The sequence below is a fragment of the Bos indicus x Bos taurus genome, chromosome 24 (genome assembly GCF_003369695.1).
Source record: "Bos indicus x Bos taurus breed Angus x Brahman F1 hybrid chromosome 24, Bos_hybrid_MaternalHap_v2.0, whole genome shotgun sequence".
NCBI classification, from domain to species: Eukaryota; Metazoa; Chordata; class Mammalia; order Artiodactyla; family Bovidae; genus Bos; species Bos indicus x Bos taurus.
The window spans coordinates 41,763,421-41,782,526 of NC_040099.1; the positions used below are offsets into that span (position 1 = coordinate 41,763,421).

At 43.9% G+C, this 19,106-nt stretch overlaps 1 protein-coding gene across 2 annotated transcripts in view; it reads left to right on the plus strand.

The window, feature by feature from the left end:
* Positions 1 to 241: 241 nt before the first annotated feature.
* RALBP1 (ralA binding protein 1) overlaps positions 242 to 19,106 on the plus strand; it is a 40,223-nt gene continuing 21,358 nt past the window's right edge. Inside the window, exon 1 of one of the 2 annotated variants that reach the window (XM_027526022.1) lies at positions 242 to 377. The gene's annotated coding sequence lies outside the window, so the exon portion shown is untranslated. Of the gene's footprint in view, positions 378 to 745; positions 771 to 19,106 lie in introns of those variants that run through there. The other variant, XM_027526023.1, reaches the window with a different exon arrangement.

Sequence of the window (19,106 nt, forward strand, 5' to 3'; positions counted from 1 at the left end):
TGCTTCCTGGATGTTGTAGTGCGCCTCCCGCGGAGGGCCGCCTGAGGACTGGGCACTAGGTTTCCGAAGACTACTATTCCCAGCGTGCCCCGCGCGGGGGTCACGGGGCGCTTGCCCTCACGGCCCCGGCCGTCAGCGCTGGGAGGAGGAGCCGGGAAGCTGGCTGCGGCGGGCGGAGGGAGTGCGCGTGCGCGGTGGGCCGGCTCGCCCGGTTCTGTCCCAATCATTGTAAACAGGCGGAGGCTGGGGCGGGGTGGGAATGGGGCGCCCGAGGCCGGCCTGGGGCGCAGCGCAGGAGGCGGCCGCGGCGGCAGCAGCGTGAGAGCAAGGAGGCGGCGGCTGCGGCGGCTGGCGGTCGCGCGGCGGCGGCGGCGCAGGTCAGTGGCGGGCGGCAGGGCCCGGTGCCTGCAGCCGTCCGCGCGCCTCCCCGTGGCGTCTGTCAGGCAGCGGGCCGGGCTATCGCGGCCGGGCGGCGAGGCGGGGGCGTGGCTGCCGGGGCGGCTGGGCAGGGCGCTGGTCGGCGGCTCCGGCCCGCGCAGCCCGTTCCTCCGCTCGCCGGCCTTGGGTCCGGTCGAGGAGGGTGGAAGCCGGGCCCTTCACCGGGGCGCGGGCCTCGGATGGCGGAGAGGGACTCGGGCTTTTACGTAACCGCGGCAGGGATGCTGGAGGGTCTCCGGTGCGCGCCCGGCGCGGAGGGAGGCTGGTGGACGCCGGCGTGCTCCAGGGGCGCCGGCAAGTTCGAGCTGGGAATTCTCAGAACTCCTGGTCAGGTGGGCTTGTGCCCACAGGCTCTTGTGGAGGTCAACTGGGGGGTGGCTTTCAGTTTTTTTTGTTTGTTTCTTGTTTTAAACGTTGTGAGAGTGAAACAGGTTTCCTCGCATACCACACACCCGAGCCTCCCTCAAGTCCTCACGCCCCTCGGGTTTGGGAGTCGTGACTCCAGAGCCTCCCCCCGAGCAAGCAGAGAATCTTCTCCTAAGGCCTGGTTGAGTGCTCGAAGGTGATCAAGTGTTAACTCGAGCGGTTTTGACGGTGCGGGTGAAAGTGCTGTGGTTTGGACGCCGCGTTCGCGTGGACGCGCCGGGTCTGGAGCCGGTCACCGCGGGTCTCCGCCCTGCGGCCCGGGTGGTGGTGCAGGTGCTCGGCGGAGAGGCGCTCACGTTCTCCGGAAGGCGCCGGCCACGGGCGGTTCGCTGGTCACGGAGTCTTGTCTGGAAATGAGAAAGATAATCCATTTTCCGCCTTCCGAATTAGCTTGGCCACTTGGTAACTCCTTTTTGAGTGTCTTCCTGAGGACGAGTTAATTGCTGTCAGCTGTTTCGGCAGATGGTGCCGGCAGGAAGGAAGTTGGTTAGCAGAGGGGCTTCCACTTTTCAGAGTGACCCATAAAAGGAAGCGAGGTGGGCTAGCTAAACAGGAGCCGCTGGGAAGTAATTTTTTAAACAAAGTATCTCGAAGCTGCGAGAGATAATTATCTCTTTAAAATAGTATTGCTCCTTTTAGGTCTTATAGGGACTATTTCTCCCTAGATTTAGAAAAATAGAAGTGGTATCTGAAAGTACATAATAACTTTAATTACGGTGTTTCCTTTAGAAAGAGAGATTGGGCCCAAAATGTAACTCAAAAGTATGTTCTTTCTTTTTTAGAAGAAAATCTCCAATAAAGCTTTTGTTAGTATATGTAGAGGAAATAAGTAAAAGTGCAGGTCATTTAGTTTAATTTCTGTGTAGCAGGTACTGTGAAGACTTGCAGATGGATAAAGTAGTGCCCCTGCCTTCAGGATGCTAAGACTTTATCTCTTACTTGAACTTCCATGAAGACAGTGTGTTTTTTAGATTGCTTTGACTGGAGGAAGGCCAGGGGCACAGTGGGTATACAAGGGAGGTAGTGGTCAGTTTTAATGGAGCAGGGAGGAGAGTGTAGAAGGGGGCAGTGGTAGGGAAAAGTGTATGGGAAGGGCTGAAAACAGTGAGGAGACAGGCTCAGACAGGATGGGCTCTTTGGTAGGAGGATCTGTTTGAGAAAAGCCAGGAGTCCAAACTTACAGAGTGAGTGTGGGATCTGCAGGTATGGCCCACAAGGGTGGAGGGTGGTGGCAAGCTGTGAAACCCAGGAGGTAGGCAGAGGCCACCTTAGGAAGAGTCTTGTAGACAGGTGAAGTAATTTCAGCTTTAGCTTGAAGCAGAGGGGAGTCACTGAGACAGGATGAAGAGGCCTAAGCCTCTCTCATAGGGAATAGAGTTACAGAGTTACATTGTAACTCTCCCCTATGTGTCAGGCATTGTATTAGGTGTTTTAGACTTGATGTCCTTAAACTTGAAGGCTTTGGCATGAGGGAGGCAGAAATTGCAGGAGAAGAGGTTAAGGCCAAGCGAAAGTTGAACCAGAGGACTGTGAGGATGGAAAGTCGTTCTCTGCAGCTGTAGCATTGGGCTTATGGGGTCAGTAGCAGAAGGTGAGGCTGCACAGATCGGTCCCCATGCCATTCTAAGGGTTCTCGAGGGCTTTTTCTCTTGGTAATAATAGAGCGTATGGATTTTAACCAGGCAAGAGACATGATAAGGTTTTCATCTTAGGAAAATCACTCTGGTCTCTTATAGATGTCAGAAGGGATGGAGGGAAGACAAGGCAGGATATAGGAGGACAGTGAGCAGTTTTTGTAATATTTGAGGTGACAGATAAGGGCCTAAAATAAGGTAGCGTCAGTGGAGATGCAGCTGCTGCTAAGTCGCTTCAGTCGTGTCCAACTCTGTGCGACTCCATAGACGGCAGCCCACCAGGCTCCCCCGTCCCTGGGATTCTCCAGACAAGAGCACTGGAGTGGGTTGCCATTTCCTTCTCCAATGCATGAAAGTGAAAGGGGAAAGTGAAGTCGCTCAGTTGTGTCCAACTCTTCGTGACCCCATGGATTGCAGCCTATCAGGCTCCTCCGTCCATGGGATTTTCCAGGCAAGAGTACTGGAGTAGGGTGCCATCGCATTCTCCGGTGGAGATGCAGAGGAGTAAGTTAATAGCACAAATATTAACGAGGTAGAATTAACAGGATTCAGTGAGAATTGGATTTGGGAAGTGAGAGAGAAACAGTAGGACGAAATAACTGGATTTTAATTTGGGTGATTGAATAGACAACAGGAAAGTACACTGAGACAGGGAATTCAGGGAGATGAGCAGGTCTGGGGAAGAACAGTATTTTGGCTTTTGGATACATTGAGTAGGAGTTACCTATAGAACATGCAGGTGGAAATGCTACAGAGTCAGGTGTGTCTGGGTTTGGAGCACACGGGAGAGGTCTTGATGGGAGAGTCATCAGGATCTATCATAGGTGGTACCTGAAGCTTTTCATTAGGTAACACAGCATAGGAAGAGTTTCCGGATGGAGAATAGTCGCATTTGAAGCCAAATTGAAGAAGAACTGAAACAGGAAATTCCTGTGTGTTTAGAAATGTCGAGAAATTGTGAGAAAATGGTGTAGAAGCCCAAATGGGATCATTTCAGAAGGAAGCTGTACTTCACAACTGCCTCTCCAGAAAAAAAAATAATAATAATAAAGGAAGCTACATGCTTCCTTTGAGAACTTGAGGAAAACTGGGTTGTTAGGAGTTTGTTGAGTTTGATAACTGAGAACACTTTCATAGCATCCTACTTGGTGCTGTCATCTGGGGAGGGAGCTGTTCAATTGAATTGAGGTGTAAATGGAAAGTCAGAGTGGAGAAAGCCAATGTAGGTTATTTCAAGAATAAACAAATCTTCAGCTGTGAAGAGAAGAATAGGAAGAAGTGTTACCAGAGGTTAATAAAGGGATAGGAAGGAACTTTTAATTTGGCAAAGACCTGAGCCTGCTTTTTCCTTGTTGTTCAGTCGCTAAGTCATGTCTGACTCTTTGTGACCTCATGGACTGCAACACGCTATGCTTCCCTGTCCTTCACTATTTCCCAGAATTTGCTCAGATTCATGTCTGTTGAGTCAGTGACGCTAACTATCTGTTCCTCTGCTGCCCTCTTCTTTTGACTTCAATCTTTATGAGCATCAGGGTCTTTTTGAATGAATTGGCTCTTCTCTTCAGGTGGCTAAAGTATTGGAGCTTCAGCATCAGTTCTTCCAATGAATATTCAGGGTTGATTTCCTTTAGGATTGACTAGTTTGATCTCCTTGCTGTCCAGCGGACTCTCAAGAGTCTTCTCCAGCATCACAGTTCGAAAGCATCACTTCTTCAGCACTCAGCCTTCTTTGTGGTTTAACACTAATATTCGTACATGACTAATGGAAAAACTGTGGCTTTGTCTATATGGACATTTGTTGGCAAAGTGTGTATGTGCTTTTTAATACTCTGTCTAGGTTTGCCATAGCTGTTCTTCCAAGGAGCAAACGTCTTTTAATTTCATGGCTGCAGTCACCATCTGCAGTGGTTTGGGAGCCCAGGAAAATAAAATCTGTCACTGCTTCCACTTTTTCCCTTTCTATTTGCTATGAAATGATGGGACCAGATGCCATGATCTTAACTTTTCATTCCAGTCCCAAAGAAGGGCAGTGCCAAAGAGTGTTCAAACTACTATAAAAATGTGCTTATTTCTCATGCTAGTAAGGTTGTGCTCAAAATCCTTCAAGCTAGGTAGACTTCAGCAGTACATGAATGGAGAACTTGCAGATATACAAGCTAGGTTTAGAAAAGGCAGAGGATCACATTGCCAACATTTGTTGGATCATAGAGAAAGCAAGGGGAATTCCAGAAAAACATCTGCTTCCTCGACTACATGAAAGCCTTTGGTTGTGTAGATCACAAGAAACTGGAAAATTCTTAAAGAGAGATGGAAATGCCAGATCACCTTACCTGTCTCCTAAGAAACCTGTATGCAGGTCAAGAAGCAATAATTAGAACCTTACATGGAACAACTGACTGGTTTAAAATTGGGAAAGGAGTACACGAGACCATATATTGTCATCCTGCTGATTTAACTTACATGTAGAGTAGTACATCATGCGAAATCTCAGGCTGGATGAATCACAAGCTGGAATCAAGATTGCCGGGAGAAATATCAACAACCTCAGATATGCAGAAAGCAAAGAGGAACTAAAGAGCCTCTTGATGAGGGTGAAAGAAGAGCATGAAATTGCTGGCTTTTTCCTTATGCTACCTTTTTTGAGATATTCATATAACATAAAATTGATCCTTTTAAAGTGTACAATTCAAAGTGTTTTTACTATGTGTAGGGGTGCAGTCACCCCTACAATCAATTTTAGAGTCTTTCATTTCTGCTCTTCTTCGTTATCAGCCACTCGCCATCCTCCCTGCTTCCACTCACTAGCAACCACTAATCTACTTCTACTCTGTGGGTTTGCCTGTTTCGGGCATTTCATGTACATGGAATCATCTATGTGATCATCTGTGACCAACTTTTACTCAGCATCATGTTTTCAAGACCTGTCCATTTTGTAGCAGGTGTCAGGACTCCATTCCTCGTCATTGCTGAGAATATTCCACTGGCTGGAATATTCCACATTTTGTTTATTCATAAGTTGTTCAACATTTAAGTTGTTTCTTTGTTACGGCTATTTTGAATAGTGCTGGTGTGAATAATCATGTGCAGCGTTTTTTGTAGATACGTGTTTTCATTGTTCCTGGGTACATACCTAAGAGTAGAATTGGCCAGATCATGTCCTGAGTTTTATGTTGGAACAGTTTGAGGAACTTCTAAACTGTTTCCCAAAGCAGCTGCACCACTTCACTCTCCAGTGCAAAGATTCTCATTTCTCCATATCCTCACCAACACTTGTTATTTTCTGGTTTTTGAAAATTTAAGCTATCCTGGTAGATGTGAATTGGTAACTTATTGTGCGTTTGATTTATATTTATTTCCCTGGTGGCTGATGATGTTGAACTTCTTTTCATGTGCTTATTGGCCATTTGTATATCTTCTTTGGAGAAATATTTATTCAGGTTCTTTTCCTAGCTTCGCATTGGGTTGTTTGTCTTTTTGTTGTTGAGTTGTGAGAGTTCCTTTGTATATTCTGGATGGTAGACCGTTATCAGTATATGCTCAGTTGTTTACTACTGTTTTGTGACCCCGTGGACTGTAGCCCACCAAACTCCTGTCTATGGAATCTTCCAGGCAAGAATATTGGAGAGTGGGTTGCCATTTTCTCTTACAGGGATCTTCCTAACCCAGTGATTGAACCCACATCTCCTGTGGTTCCTGCATTGCAGGAGCTGAGCCATCTGGGAAGCCCCTTACCAGTATATGTGATCTGCAAATCCTTTCTTTCATTCTTTGGGTAGTCTTTTTTACTTTCTTGATAATGCCCTCTCATCTACAGAAGTTTCAAATTTTGATGAAGTAGAATTTATCAGTTTTTTCTTTTGTTACTTGTGATTTTGGCGTCCTGTCTGAATCCATTGCCAAGTCCACAGGCATGAAGATTTACACTGTGTTTTCCTCTGGAGTTTTATAGTTTTAGTTCTTATATGTAGGTGTTGGTTCATTTTGAGTGAATTTTTGTATATGGTCTGAGATAGGGCCTGTTTTTTGTATGTGGAAATCTAATTATCCCGTTCCTATCTGTTGAAGAGACCATTTCTCCCCCATGGAGTAAAAATGGACACATTCGTTGAAAATCAGTTGACCATAGATGTTTGGGTTTATTCTGGACTCTTCAAATCAATTCTGTAGGTCTGGAGGCTTATCCTGATGCCAGTGCCACATTGATTTGGTTACTCTAGTTCTGTAATTGCTTTTGAAATTACGAAGTGTTGAGTCTTCCCCCTTTGTTTCTTCATTATTTTTGTGTGGTTATTCGAGGCCCATTGCGATTCCATACTGAGGATCAGATTTCCATTTCTGCAATAAAGTCTTGTTGAAATTTTGCCTTGAGTCTATAGATCATTTTGAATTACAGCAATACTTTGTCATCTTAACAGTACTGAATTGTCCCATTAAAAAGGAGTTTATTTAGGTCTACTCTAACTTCTCTCAGCAGTGTTTTGTAGTTATCAGTGTATAAGTCTTTCACCTCCTTGGTTACATTTATTCCTGTTTTATTCTCTTGGCTGCTAATGTCCAGTCATTAGCAGACCAGTAAGCTACCAGGACAGCTGTGTATCTCTTGGGTGTAGCTTCAGCACTCAGCCACTTGACAGCTTTGGTCTTAGCCTTTGTTTCTGTCTGTGCACATGTCAAGATCATCCAGAGGTGAGTGGGGAGGGCTTTCTTGGGTGAGATGAGCTCAATGAGATCCACCTAAGACACTTCTTAATCGACTGGTTTAAAGACAAAGACAAGGAGAGAATCTTGAAAGTAGTGAGAGAAGTGGCTTGTCACATACAAGGGATCCTCAGTGTCATCATCAGCTGACTTCTCATCAGAAACCACAGGAGCCAGAAGGCAGTGGGATGACACAGTCACACTACTGCAAGGAAAAATGATGAGCCAGGGAATTCTGTGTCCTGAGCATGTGCATGGTGCTGGGCATCCACATTTCTCCTGATTTCCAGAAATTTGTTGCAGCAGTTCAAGGTCTTTGTTCCCCAGAACATCTCCCTGCTCAGCCTTTCTTCTCATGGTTTGGAGGGAGTGTTCACTCCAGCTCTTGCCTGATGCTTCAGGGGGCAGCGCGGCTAACACCTCTCTGGCTGCCCCCTAGCGGCGTAGCCCTGGGCGTGGGGGGAGTTCTGAGGTAACTACATTTAGGTGAGATAAGGCGGGCTGCTTCTGCACGTAGGTCTTCCAGAGACTGGAATAATTCAGTTTGTTTGCGAATGAGGTTTGTTCTGCTGTGCCAGTGCTGGTAATGTGGGCTGTTATTTTCAAGGCTGCCGCTGATCTGGGAAGCCCAGGATAGGCTCAGAGTGAGTTAAATATCATAGAATCCTATGTTCTCACTAAGATTCAACTGTTTTTCTTGAATAAATGCTCCCTGAATTGCTACAGGCTTCTGGTTAGTTTCCTGGGTTAAAGTGGATTCTGACTGATTTTAGTTGGCTCTTCTGAGGGTGAACTTTTGGAGTTCCTTAAGCTATCATTTTTGGAGAAGGAGATGGCAACCCGCTTCAGTATTCTTGCGTGGGAAATCCCGTGGACAGAGGAGCCTGGAGAGCTACAGTCTATGGATTTGCAAAGAGTTGGACACAATTTAGCAACTGAGCACTCAGGCTATCATTTTAACCTCACTCCATCTGTTTATTTAGCACTCCATTCATTATTAGGCTGCCTCTGTTACTATAGTTGACGTGAATCTTTTGTAGACAGCCTATAGTTGGGTTAGTATTTTTCTCTGTTCTTTGCTTTTTTCCTAAAGAATTTGAGGTGCTTGTAGAGATGCAGCATAATAAAGGTTTTTTGGCCGTCAAAAACAGTGCTTAGCTACTTTTGTCTATTTGGGGACAAGGTTTAACAGTGAATTTGCTAGGTCAGAGTGTCAATTTTTGGTAGATGCTGCTGAATTGCCTTCTGAATGAATCAGTTTGCACTTCTACCAGTAGCATGCAACTGGCTCATCACACCCTCCAGTGTTGGGCATCAGACTTTTCCTCTTTAGAAAATTGGTGGGTGAAAAACAGAATCTTTTAAATTCCCTGTTTTTTCATTTTAAAAGTATTTGCTTCAGATTCAAATCCTCAATCGCTTTTTGTTTTTATTTATTAGTTTGCAAAGTAATTGTCATGTCTAGTGCCAGTACTTTTTCTCCAGGTTTCTTCTTGGCTTCTTACATTTGTTTATGGTTTTTTTTTTTTTTAACAGTGCACTTACGATTTTCCGAACGTTATTTAAAATGGGAGTCAAGGAAAGAAAAAGCAGTAAAACTCTTCCTTTTTCACACTTTTATGGGCGGAGGATATAGTTTATAAAATCTCAAGTTTTGTCCAGGAATTTTATATTGTTGCTTTTGTGTAGTTACTGTTGTTGCTGCTTACTGAGTGCCTGCTGTAGACCATGAATACTCTTTTGTTTAATCTTGGCAGTGCTGTGGCAGGTCTCTGTCAATATTGACAGATAAGGAAACCCCATCTATGAAGAGTGATGGTACTTAGACCTGCAGCTGTGCCACATTCTCTTTCCCCATCAGGGTCTCTCCCAATTTCTTTACTGAGGACTGGGGGCCTGGGTGAGCCATTAAGGATAACACTGAAAAGATCACAACTTAATCTTTTCTGGTATATTCCTCCAGAGGTGTTATATACACATACGAGCAAAGAACATATAAACATGTATACCTTCTGTTCTAAACGATCATTGTGTAAATCGTGGAATGAGGCTTTTATTTATTGAGTGCTTACTCGACACCAGGCGCTAGGTCTCTTTCTTTGCAGTTGATCAGTTTGAATGAAGTCCATCAAACTGATCACCTGGAAAGATTGTATAGATATTTAAATGTAAAGCTTTTGCCTTAAAAGTAATTAAAAACAAAAATACTAGCTGAACAACAAAAATGCTAGCAGAACTTGTTTGGAGTTGCTTTCAGAGTGATACCTTGATAAAATGAAGCATGATCATAATCATTTGGAGGCTAAATTAAATCAGAAGCACTGCAAATTGAGAGCCAGATTTGATATTTGTATATATTATGAAATGATCACCACAGTAAATCTAGTTAGCATTCATCACCACACACAGTTATGAAAAAAATTTTTTTAATCTAGATTTACTTTTGTCACGTTTACTGCTGTTTTAATTTGTAATTCCCCAATGATATATGATATGGAACATCTTTTCATATGCTTATTTGTCATTTGTATCTTTTTTGGTGATGTTTCTGTTCTGGTCTTTTGCCCATTTTTAAATTGTTTTGTTTTCGTATTGTTGAGTTTTAAGAGTTCTTTGTGTATTTTGGATAGTGGTCCTATATCAGGTATGTCTTCTGCAAATGTTTTCTCCTAGTCTGTGGCTTGTCTTCTGATACTCGGTCTTCAGTTCAGTTCAGTCACTTAGTCGTGTCCGACTCTTTGCGACCCCTTGAACCGCAGCACGCCAGGCCTCCCTGTTCATCACCAACTCCCGGAGTCCACCCAAACTCATGTCCATTGAGTCGGTGATGCCATCCAGCCATCTCATCCTCTATCGTCCCCTTCTCCTCTTGGTCTTAAGTCTCAATTTTTATGTTCATTCTTCCACTCTTCTTTGTTCCCCTCTTTTTCTTTAATATTAGCTAAATAAACTAAATTGTATGTCCCTATATTTTGAGACTTAATCAGAATCAGGTTTTATCAGTTTAATTTTTCCAGGCCAGTGTCTCTTTTTTGTCTATGATATTAACAGCCATTGTTGCCAGTATCTATTTTTAAATTGCTTGTTAAGTGGTGATAGTCTTTTATTTCTTTGTTTATTACATGGAAGATTTTGATAAAAGGAAACTTGGCTGAACTATACTTTGTATAGGAGGGTTCAGAATAAATGCTCCCCCCCCCTTTATTTGCCAGTTATTCCAAACAACTACTTGGTTCTCTAGTTCTCATATCCTCCAAAGTGATCAGTGAATTTTATTTTTAAATATTTTTATGAACTCGTGGATTTAAATATACTTGATACTTCAGTTTATGGCAGTTATTAATTTTATTGGTTCTCTTTGGCATCTTTGACCAGTGGGAGCATCTTCTAGATGACTTCTGAGTCCTTTTGTCTTGATTCCAAGCATCTTTCATTTCTCTTATGACTTGATATTTCAGCCTCATACATATCTTATGTATTTGACCTGGTGTCAGCCTAACAGAAATGTTTAATAGTATGTTAAATTGTATTGTTAGGCTCACACAACTAAATATGTATTTATGTCTTAGCAACTTTGAATTCAGTTCAGTTGCTCAGTTGCGTCCAACTCTTTGAGACCCCGTGGACTGCAGCGCACCAGGCTTCCCTGTCCATTGCCAACTCCCGGAGCTTGCTCAAACTCATGTTCATCAAGTTGATGATGCCATCCAACCATCTCATCCTCTGTCATCCCCTTCTCCTCCTGCCTTCCAACTTTCCCAGCATCAGCATCTTTTCCATTGAGTTAGTTCTTCACATCAAGTGGCCAAAGTATTGGAGCTTCAACTTCAGCAGCAGTCCTTTCAGTAAATATTCAGGGTTGATTTCCTTTAAGATTGACTGGTTTGATCTCCTTGCAGTTCAAGGGACTCTCAAAAGTCTTCTCCAATACCACAGTTTAAAAGCATCAATTCTTTGACACTCAGCTTTCTTTGTAATTCAACTCTCACATCCATATATAACTACTGGAAAACCATAGCTTTGACTAGACAGACCTTTGCCTTTTCTAAATTCAGGTTGAACATCTGGAAGATCATGGTCCATGTACTGTTGAGGCCTGGCTTGGAGAATTTTGAGCATTACTTTGGTGTGAGATGAATGCAATTGTGTGGTAATTTGAACATTTCTTTGGCATTGCCTTTCTTGGGATTGGAATGAAAACTGACCTTTTCCAGTCCTGTGGCCACTGCTGAGTTTTCCAAATTTGCTGGCATATTGAATGCAGCACTTTAACAGAATTGCCTTTTAGGATTTGAAATAGCTCAAGTGGGATTGCATCACCTCCACTAGCTTTGTTCCTAGTGATGCTTACTAAGGCCCACTTGACAGGCAACTTAGTAGCCATTTGAAAAAAATAATACACATAAGCTGAAAGAGAAAATCATTTTTATCTTAAAAAATTAGTGGTTTCTGTGTGTCCATTAAACACTGCAGCTTATGATACTTTGCAATCAGATTGAACATCACCACCCTTATTTCTTGTTCCATGTTGATTTTTTAAAAACCCCTATAAAGCCCTGCTGTATGAAGGTATGCTGTTGAAGGGGATGTGCACAGTCAAGTGTTGAAAGCCACCTTCTTTTCTGGTAGCTGTGCAGTGTCTGACAGGTGTCGAGTAGCACTGTGCTTCCCTCAGTTTGAGCTACCTCAGACTCGTGGAGTTTGCTCACAGTGCCCTGGGTCCCTCTGCACACTGTCGGGGAACAGTGGACTAGATGCTTTTACCCACTGTCTATTGTAACCGATGGTGTGCATTTTAAAAATTATTAAATGAGGTTTATTGGGCTCCCCTGTTTCCAAGCCAAGTTCTGATTTAAGATTTGCTTGAGACTAGATCATGTGATTATATGAGATGTGGCAGGAAAGATACCACCTGTCTCCCACCTGTTACTTTAAAAATGTGCTGTTTTATTGTTACATTCCAAGTGATATTTATTAAGTTTTTTAAATGTTAATTTTTATTGCAGTATAGTTCCTTTACAGTGTTGTGTTTCTGCCGTACAGCAAAGTGCATTGGCTGTATGTATACACATACCCCTCTTTTTTGGATTTCCTTCCCACTTAGGTCACAGGGTGTTTTTATAAGAAAACTTTTTTTGGTCCTTGGTGTTTGTGACTGCTTATGATATAGCACTTCGGATTTCGTGTAAAGGCAGTGGACTTTTCTCTCCATACTTACTATACATACATGCCCTTTGATTTGGACAGCTGTGTGCAGAACTGAACTGTGTCTTCCCCAGCCTTTCAGCCCAGGCAGAGGTGGAATTATTTCTGGCTGCTAGATACTGTATGTTCTGGCTGCTCATTTCCTGACACCTGGAGTTCTGAACCTCAGAGTTTTTATGTTCACCTAAATAATGGACATGGTCTGTGCTTTGCAGATTTCTGTTTCATCCAGAGGTTGATTTTATATTGCATTATATCAGTTTCCTAAAATGTGAATTTTTCTGTTTTCTTGTTAATAATCATGTAATAGTAATTGTCAGCCTTAAAAAGACATTCATATGTTCGTGTTCATTATCATGAACTTTGGAATTTCACATCTTTTAAACTGATTTTGATAACATATATCTTAGAGATGTCTCATTATCTATCTGTTTACTTTTGGCTGTGCTGGTCTTCATTGCTGTTCATGGACTTCCTGTAGTTGCAGCAGATGGGGGCTGCCTGCCAGTGGTGCCTAGGCTTCTCGTTGCGGTGGCTTCTCTTCTTGCGGAGCACAGGTCGCGGCTCCCGGGCTCTGAGCGCAGGCTCAGGAGTTACGGCACGTGGGCTTAGTTGCTCTGCAGCATGTTGAGTCTTCCGGGTCAGGGATCGAACCCGTGTCCCCTGCATTGGACCCTGGACTACCAGGGAAGCCCTCTTAGGCATATTTTAATCAACGACACTGAGAATGTTGAGAAGCTGAGTGGAAAACATAAATCACGGTGTCATTCAGTGAATTTCTCTATGGCATATGGGGCACTAATTAAAAGTGTTTTGGCTAAGCCCCTGGGGGTTGGGGAGAAATTAAAATAAAGATTAAATTTAATGATATATAAGATGACTGCAGAAAAGAAACAGTAACTCGAGTAAAATGTCTGTTAAAGTACTTGTTGTTTAGTCACTCAGTCGTGCCCGATTGTTTGCGACCCCGCCAGGCTCATCTGTCCTCACAGACCTGAACAAAAGTTGGGAGTTTTGAAAGGACCAATTAGGTAACAACCCAGAGGGCTGACAGTTGGTCTGTGGGGGTGTGCGTGCTTCTGCACCTGTGGATACTGCCGTGCGTCACAGGCACAGGCTGTGAACCTCGCGCGTGTTAGTGTGGCCGGGACTTCTCTGTGGATGATAGGAAACTCCCTAAGCCTCATCTGCTTCGTCTGAAGGATTATTTGCCTTATCTCAGCTCGTAAACTTGGTTTTCTTTTTTTTTCTTGAATAGTAATGTTCATGTCTGAAGAGAAATCCTTTGATGAGTCGAGTTCCTTATGGCCTATAAAATTTTGTGTAAGTGAAAAGTGTGGTTACTGGGCCTGATTGACGCAGAGTGCCTGCCTTCTTTCTGGGAATCTGGGACTTCAGTACACGCTCCGCAGAGAACGCCGCTGTGACCGGGCTCCTCGGGGACCTTGGGCTGACGGAGGAGCAGGCAGAAACCCCTGGCGCTTCATATGTGTCCCTGTGTCTCCCCTGCCAGTGGGCCCTTGGGAGCATACGCCTGGTTCCTCTGGACTCGGCCCCTTGGCCTTGGCTTTTTTTGCTCTGTATCCTTTCTGTGTAATAAGTCTCAGCCTGAGCATGACTGTGTGCTTACTGATGTGAGTCCTCCTAGCGAATCGCCGACCCCGGGGTGGCCTTGGGGACCCCAGCCCAGTGTCAAGACTCAGGCAAAATGCTGGTCCCCACCTTGTCCCCACCCCCCGCCTCCCGCCTCCCGAGTTTTATAGCTGAAGCTTTCCTTTCAGCTATTTCTTTTGGTGTTTTTTCCTTTACCTAAGTAATACCCTTAAACTACTGTTTTTGAAGATGGCAGTTTTGAATGTCCTTTGTTATCTGGGTGTTAGGTGGATGAGGATTTGGGTCTCTGAGACCCTCCCCGGGTTCGCTGCCCCCAGCCCTCCAGCATAGTCATGCCCTGCACAGTGCTTGGTTCCATCAGTCAGCATCCATCGTTTTCACTGTGGTTATTACAGAAGCACTGTGTAATCCTGAGCCAGGCAGAGGACTACGGTTTCATTTTCCCATCTACCTTTTTTCTTAAAGTTAACGGTCGTCTCTTACTGTTATTTGCTTTTTACTCTGTTTTTATGACAGATTTGTTCCCAAAGCTCCCGTCTTGTTCTTCTTTTCTGCACAGGCAGATGTGTTGGAACCCTTCTTCCCCTGGGTCACAGGGACTGTGTCACCAGCTGGCCACAGGCCTGCTTTTCCTGGGTTCCTTGCTGCCCATCAGGTTGCATCTCAGGTTGTCAAGTCTCTTGGGCAAGTGTACAGGGAATACAGTCCTTGCTGCTGTGTGTCTGAAGTATCTTTATTCTACCTGTACACTCAGGTGGTTGTTGAAACTGGTTTTCTTATTAGAATTTTGAATATGTTTGTTTATCGTCTGTAAATTTCCATGGTCCTATTGGCAAATCGATTGTGATCTTTTGTAATCTGCTTGTCCTGTTCTGCCCACTAGGAGTCCTTCAGGATCATCTCTCTGTCCCTTGCGCCCTGAGACCTCATAGTGTGCTCTGATGGGTCTCTGCATGTATGGTGTTGGGTGCTTAGTGGCCCCTTATGAGCTGGATGCTCTTTAATCCTGAGAAAATTTGAAGAACAAGAATGTATTTTACATGGACACGTGCTTATGAAGTTGGCCATCCCTAGACAGTAGGTTATGGGGAGGTCAGTGCTCAGTATGTTCTAACGAGCCAGTATCTGGATTCCCTTGTAGAGATGTAGGTTAGAGACTTTTAACTTACAGACTATTTTTAAAAACCATAAAAATAAGGAAAAGCTGCTTCCAGTGACTTTTAGGCTGTGTTTAATAAAAATCCATTTATAAATACTGGATTTGTTTAACTTGTGAACTAGTTAAGTAAGCTGTTGGTTTTTTGGAAGAGGCCCTTGTCTGTGTAGATATTATCAAGTTTAATGAATCATTGGAGTTATTTTCAAAACCTCATTTCAGGAGACTTAAGTTTAGCAGTCGGTCTTTCTTGCTGATACTGCTTTGTCCTTTGGCATGGTTGAGTGGCTCCTCTTACATGTGCTGATTAACACTGGTACATGAGCAGAAGAGACTGTTGGGAACAGTGTATATCCTGGTTCTTTAGAGGAGTGAAGTTTTTTAAGTCTTTATTAAGTTTGAGTCTGATTTTGTGAAACTTATTTTTGGCTTTACCCCAGTTAAAGCTGTCATAACTGTTCTTTTTACATGAAATATTTAATTTCAAAGGTATAATTTGGGGGATTCTAAAGTAAAATTCTAGATGTATGGAAATACTTTTAATAGTTTTTGTTAGTTATTACAGAAGTCACATTTTTTTACTAAATTCTCTCTGGAGAGAGATTTTTCCCAGATAGCCATAGGCTTTCATTTGGGAAAGACTGGAAATAGACATTCCTATTGCAGTGATTTTGGGTGTGGGGGGCTGGGACGGGATGTCAACCATTAGGGTGAGAGTAGCAATATTTGAGGAGAGTTCATATTTTTAATGGCTCATGATCATCTCTGCATAGCATCCGTGGTTTTTTCCCTATCTGTGAGATTTTATTGAGGTGTAATTTATATTCAGTGATAGGCACAGTTTAATGGTTTTTTTTTTTTTTTTTTTGTGACCCCATGGGTAGATCTAGAGGGCATTTTGCTAAGTGAGATAAGTCAGACAGAGAAAAACAGATACCATATGATCTCACTTATGTGTAGAATCTGAAAAATAAGACAAAATGTAAATAGACTCATAGATACAGAGAACAAATATGTGGTTGCCAGAAGGGAAGGAGGTGGAGAGTTGAATAGATGAAGGGGATCAGGAGGTACGAACCCCCAGTTATTAAAAGAAAAGCCTCGGAATGTGACGTTCAGCGTAAGGAATGTGGAATAATGTTAAATAACTTTGTGTGGGGACAGGTGGTTACTAGGCTCACAACTGGTCATCGTTTCAAAATGGACCTAAACGTCAAAGCACCAGTACCCTGAGACTAACACAATGGTGTGTGTCTGTGGTATTTCATTAAGATGTGTTTCAGCAAATGTGTGTGTGTGTGTGTGTAGCCCACGTGCCTGTCAGGACATAGAACACAGCCATCAACCTGGAGAGTTCTCTCTAGCTGCTCTGTACTCTGGCCCTGCCTCTTCCCCAAACCCCAGGACCCCAGTTCTAGATTCTCCCGATGGAGATGAGCTTGCCTCTTCCAGAACTTCGTATAAATAGTCATACACTATGTAATCTTGGGTGTCTGCAGTGCTATCTTGAAGTTCATCTGTTTTGTTGTATGGATGACTAGTTTGTTCATTTCAAAAAATGCTAGTATTCCATTGTGTGAATATATTTCCGCTTGTTTATCCAGGCTTGTTAATGGCAATGTGTTTCTGTTTTTTATCTGTTATGAATACAGTTACTCTGATCATGTGAATATGTGTGAATATGTTCCCATTTCTCTGGGGTAAATACTCAGGAGTGGAATTGCTGGGTCATATGGTAAGAGTTTAACTAGATACTGCCAAATAGTAATACTTTTCCAAAGTGGTTAAATGTTACATTCCCACCAGCAGTGTATTAAATTTCTAGTGCCACACATCCTCACCAGCGTTAGGAATTAGAGTTCTGTTTGCACTTCAGCCATTCTGGATGGTGTCTGTTGATAGCTCACCGTGGTTTTAGTTTCCATTTCTTTGATGTTTGGTGATGTGGAGGTTTTTCATGGGCTTATTGCCCATAGATTTTCTTTTGTAAATTGTGTGCTTGATTTTGCCCAGTTTTGTTTTGGATTGTCTGTTGTTGAACTGTAGAAGTTCTGTGTATATCCTGGGTTTAAGTCTTTTGTGAGACACACGTACACACACACACACTGTAAGTGTGTTCTCCACGTCTTGGCCTTGACTCTTAATTTTCTTCTTACTATCTTTTGATGAGTGAAAATTTTTGCTTTTGATAAAAAGTCTAGTTTGTGGACTTTTAATTCAGTAGTTAATTGCTTTCTGTTCCTGTCTGGGAAATTCTTCCTCCAAGGGCTCACAAATGTGTTTTATGGAGAAGTTTTAAGTTGTTAGCAGTGAAGTTTTGTGTCTGTAGTTTGTCATGCACACTTTGTGGTGATGCGATGGAGGGCTGACCTTCTCTCTTCCCCACATGGTTACTCTGCGCCACTTGCTGAAGACTTTCCTTGCCCCATGAATTCCTTTGGAACCTTTGTTGACAGGCAGTTGACTGCGTATATACGAGCCTCTGCGAAGTTTCTGTTTTGTTCACTAACCTGTCCACCCTTGCTCCAGTACCATACTGTCATGGTTACGTCTCTGGTGGAGTAGACCATGGAGTAGACTCTGTTGTCTGTCTACTGGATGGAGTAGACTGCGTTTTCTGAGGTTTTCTGTCTGGAAGGACCGCCCCCTTCTGGTCCTTCAGCTGAGAGGGCTGGCTTTTGTCATCGCTGGTGTTTCTGGCATGTTTTGCTGCAAGTCTGCGATGCAGAGGCAGAAAGCACCCTCCGGGATCAGTGTTGGTCCTCTTATCTCGAGGCCCCGTCCTGTCTGCCTTCTTTGCCTGTCAGTATGCGGTCTTTTTCTTAGCTGTGCTGACATCTTTCTTAAATGTTGAAAAGTTTACATCACTTCTCCTCTTGCCTCAGAAGTAGGAATTTCTTTTTTTTTTCCCCCTCACCTTTGGCTGTTTATGCTGAAAGTCACTGTGGACCCTCCAAGGCCTGTCTCTCTGCCCACTTACTCAGGATGCTGAGGTGTGTGTGTGGCTCCCTGAGCTCAGGACCATTCCTGCACCTCCGTTCCGGCCTCGCTCCATCCTGTGCGCCGGCAGCCGCTCCTCCCAGCCATGCGAGGCTGAGTCAGGGCAGGAGCTGTTCCTCTGGAGTGGTTTTCGCAAGATCATCTCTTCAGGGTGTCAGGAACAGGACTCTTCCTTGTCAGTCCAGTGTGCAGATTGCAGAGTGGGGGGCGGTCCAGACCCACCTGCGTTCTGTGATTCGTGGTCCTGCCCTCATGCTTTGCAGCCCCAGCGTTGTCGCTTCTGGACTTGAACTTGATGATGACCTCCTCAGCTCGGCACCAGCTAGCTTTCAGTTCAGAACCATCTTGTCTTTCCATGTCTTTTCTGTTGCTTCTTCATGAATCTGCTCCCATCAGACCCATCTTCTTGCTGTTCTCATAACAAACCCCACGTTTCTGCTTGTGTCATTAATATGCTGCTCCTCCTGGCATAAGTGTGCTCTCGTGTGTGTGTGTGTGTGTGTGTGTACTTGTGTACACAGAGGGCACTTTGGTAGAAAGAATGTGTGTTTCCATCAGGCACATCCCAGTTTTACCTCTTGCTGTGTGGCATAGGATACGTTACTTCACTTCTCTGAGCCTTAGTTGTACAGTTTGTAAACCTGGAAAAACACTTTTCTCACAGGACGTGTCAGGTTGATGTGAAAGTTCCTGAAGCCACAGAACTCAAATGAAATGTGGGTTTCCTTTCTTTGTTTCTGTAATTAAAAGTTGAGGCTGAGGGCAAGTCATTTCTCCTCATCTTTGTGTCATCAGCGGGACACAGCGTGTTGAGAACATGGAGAGACTTGTTAGTGGGTTTAGTTGGTTAAGGAAACGTCTGACTACTTCCCGTGCAGCCTGTGCTGTGTTAAATGTTGGGCTTGCGAATTACTGGTAAGGATGGCCCCATGCAC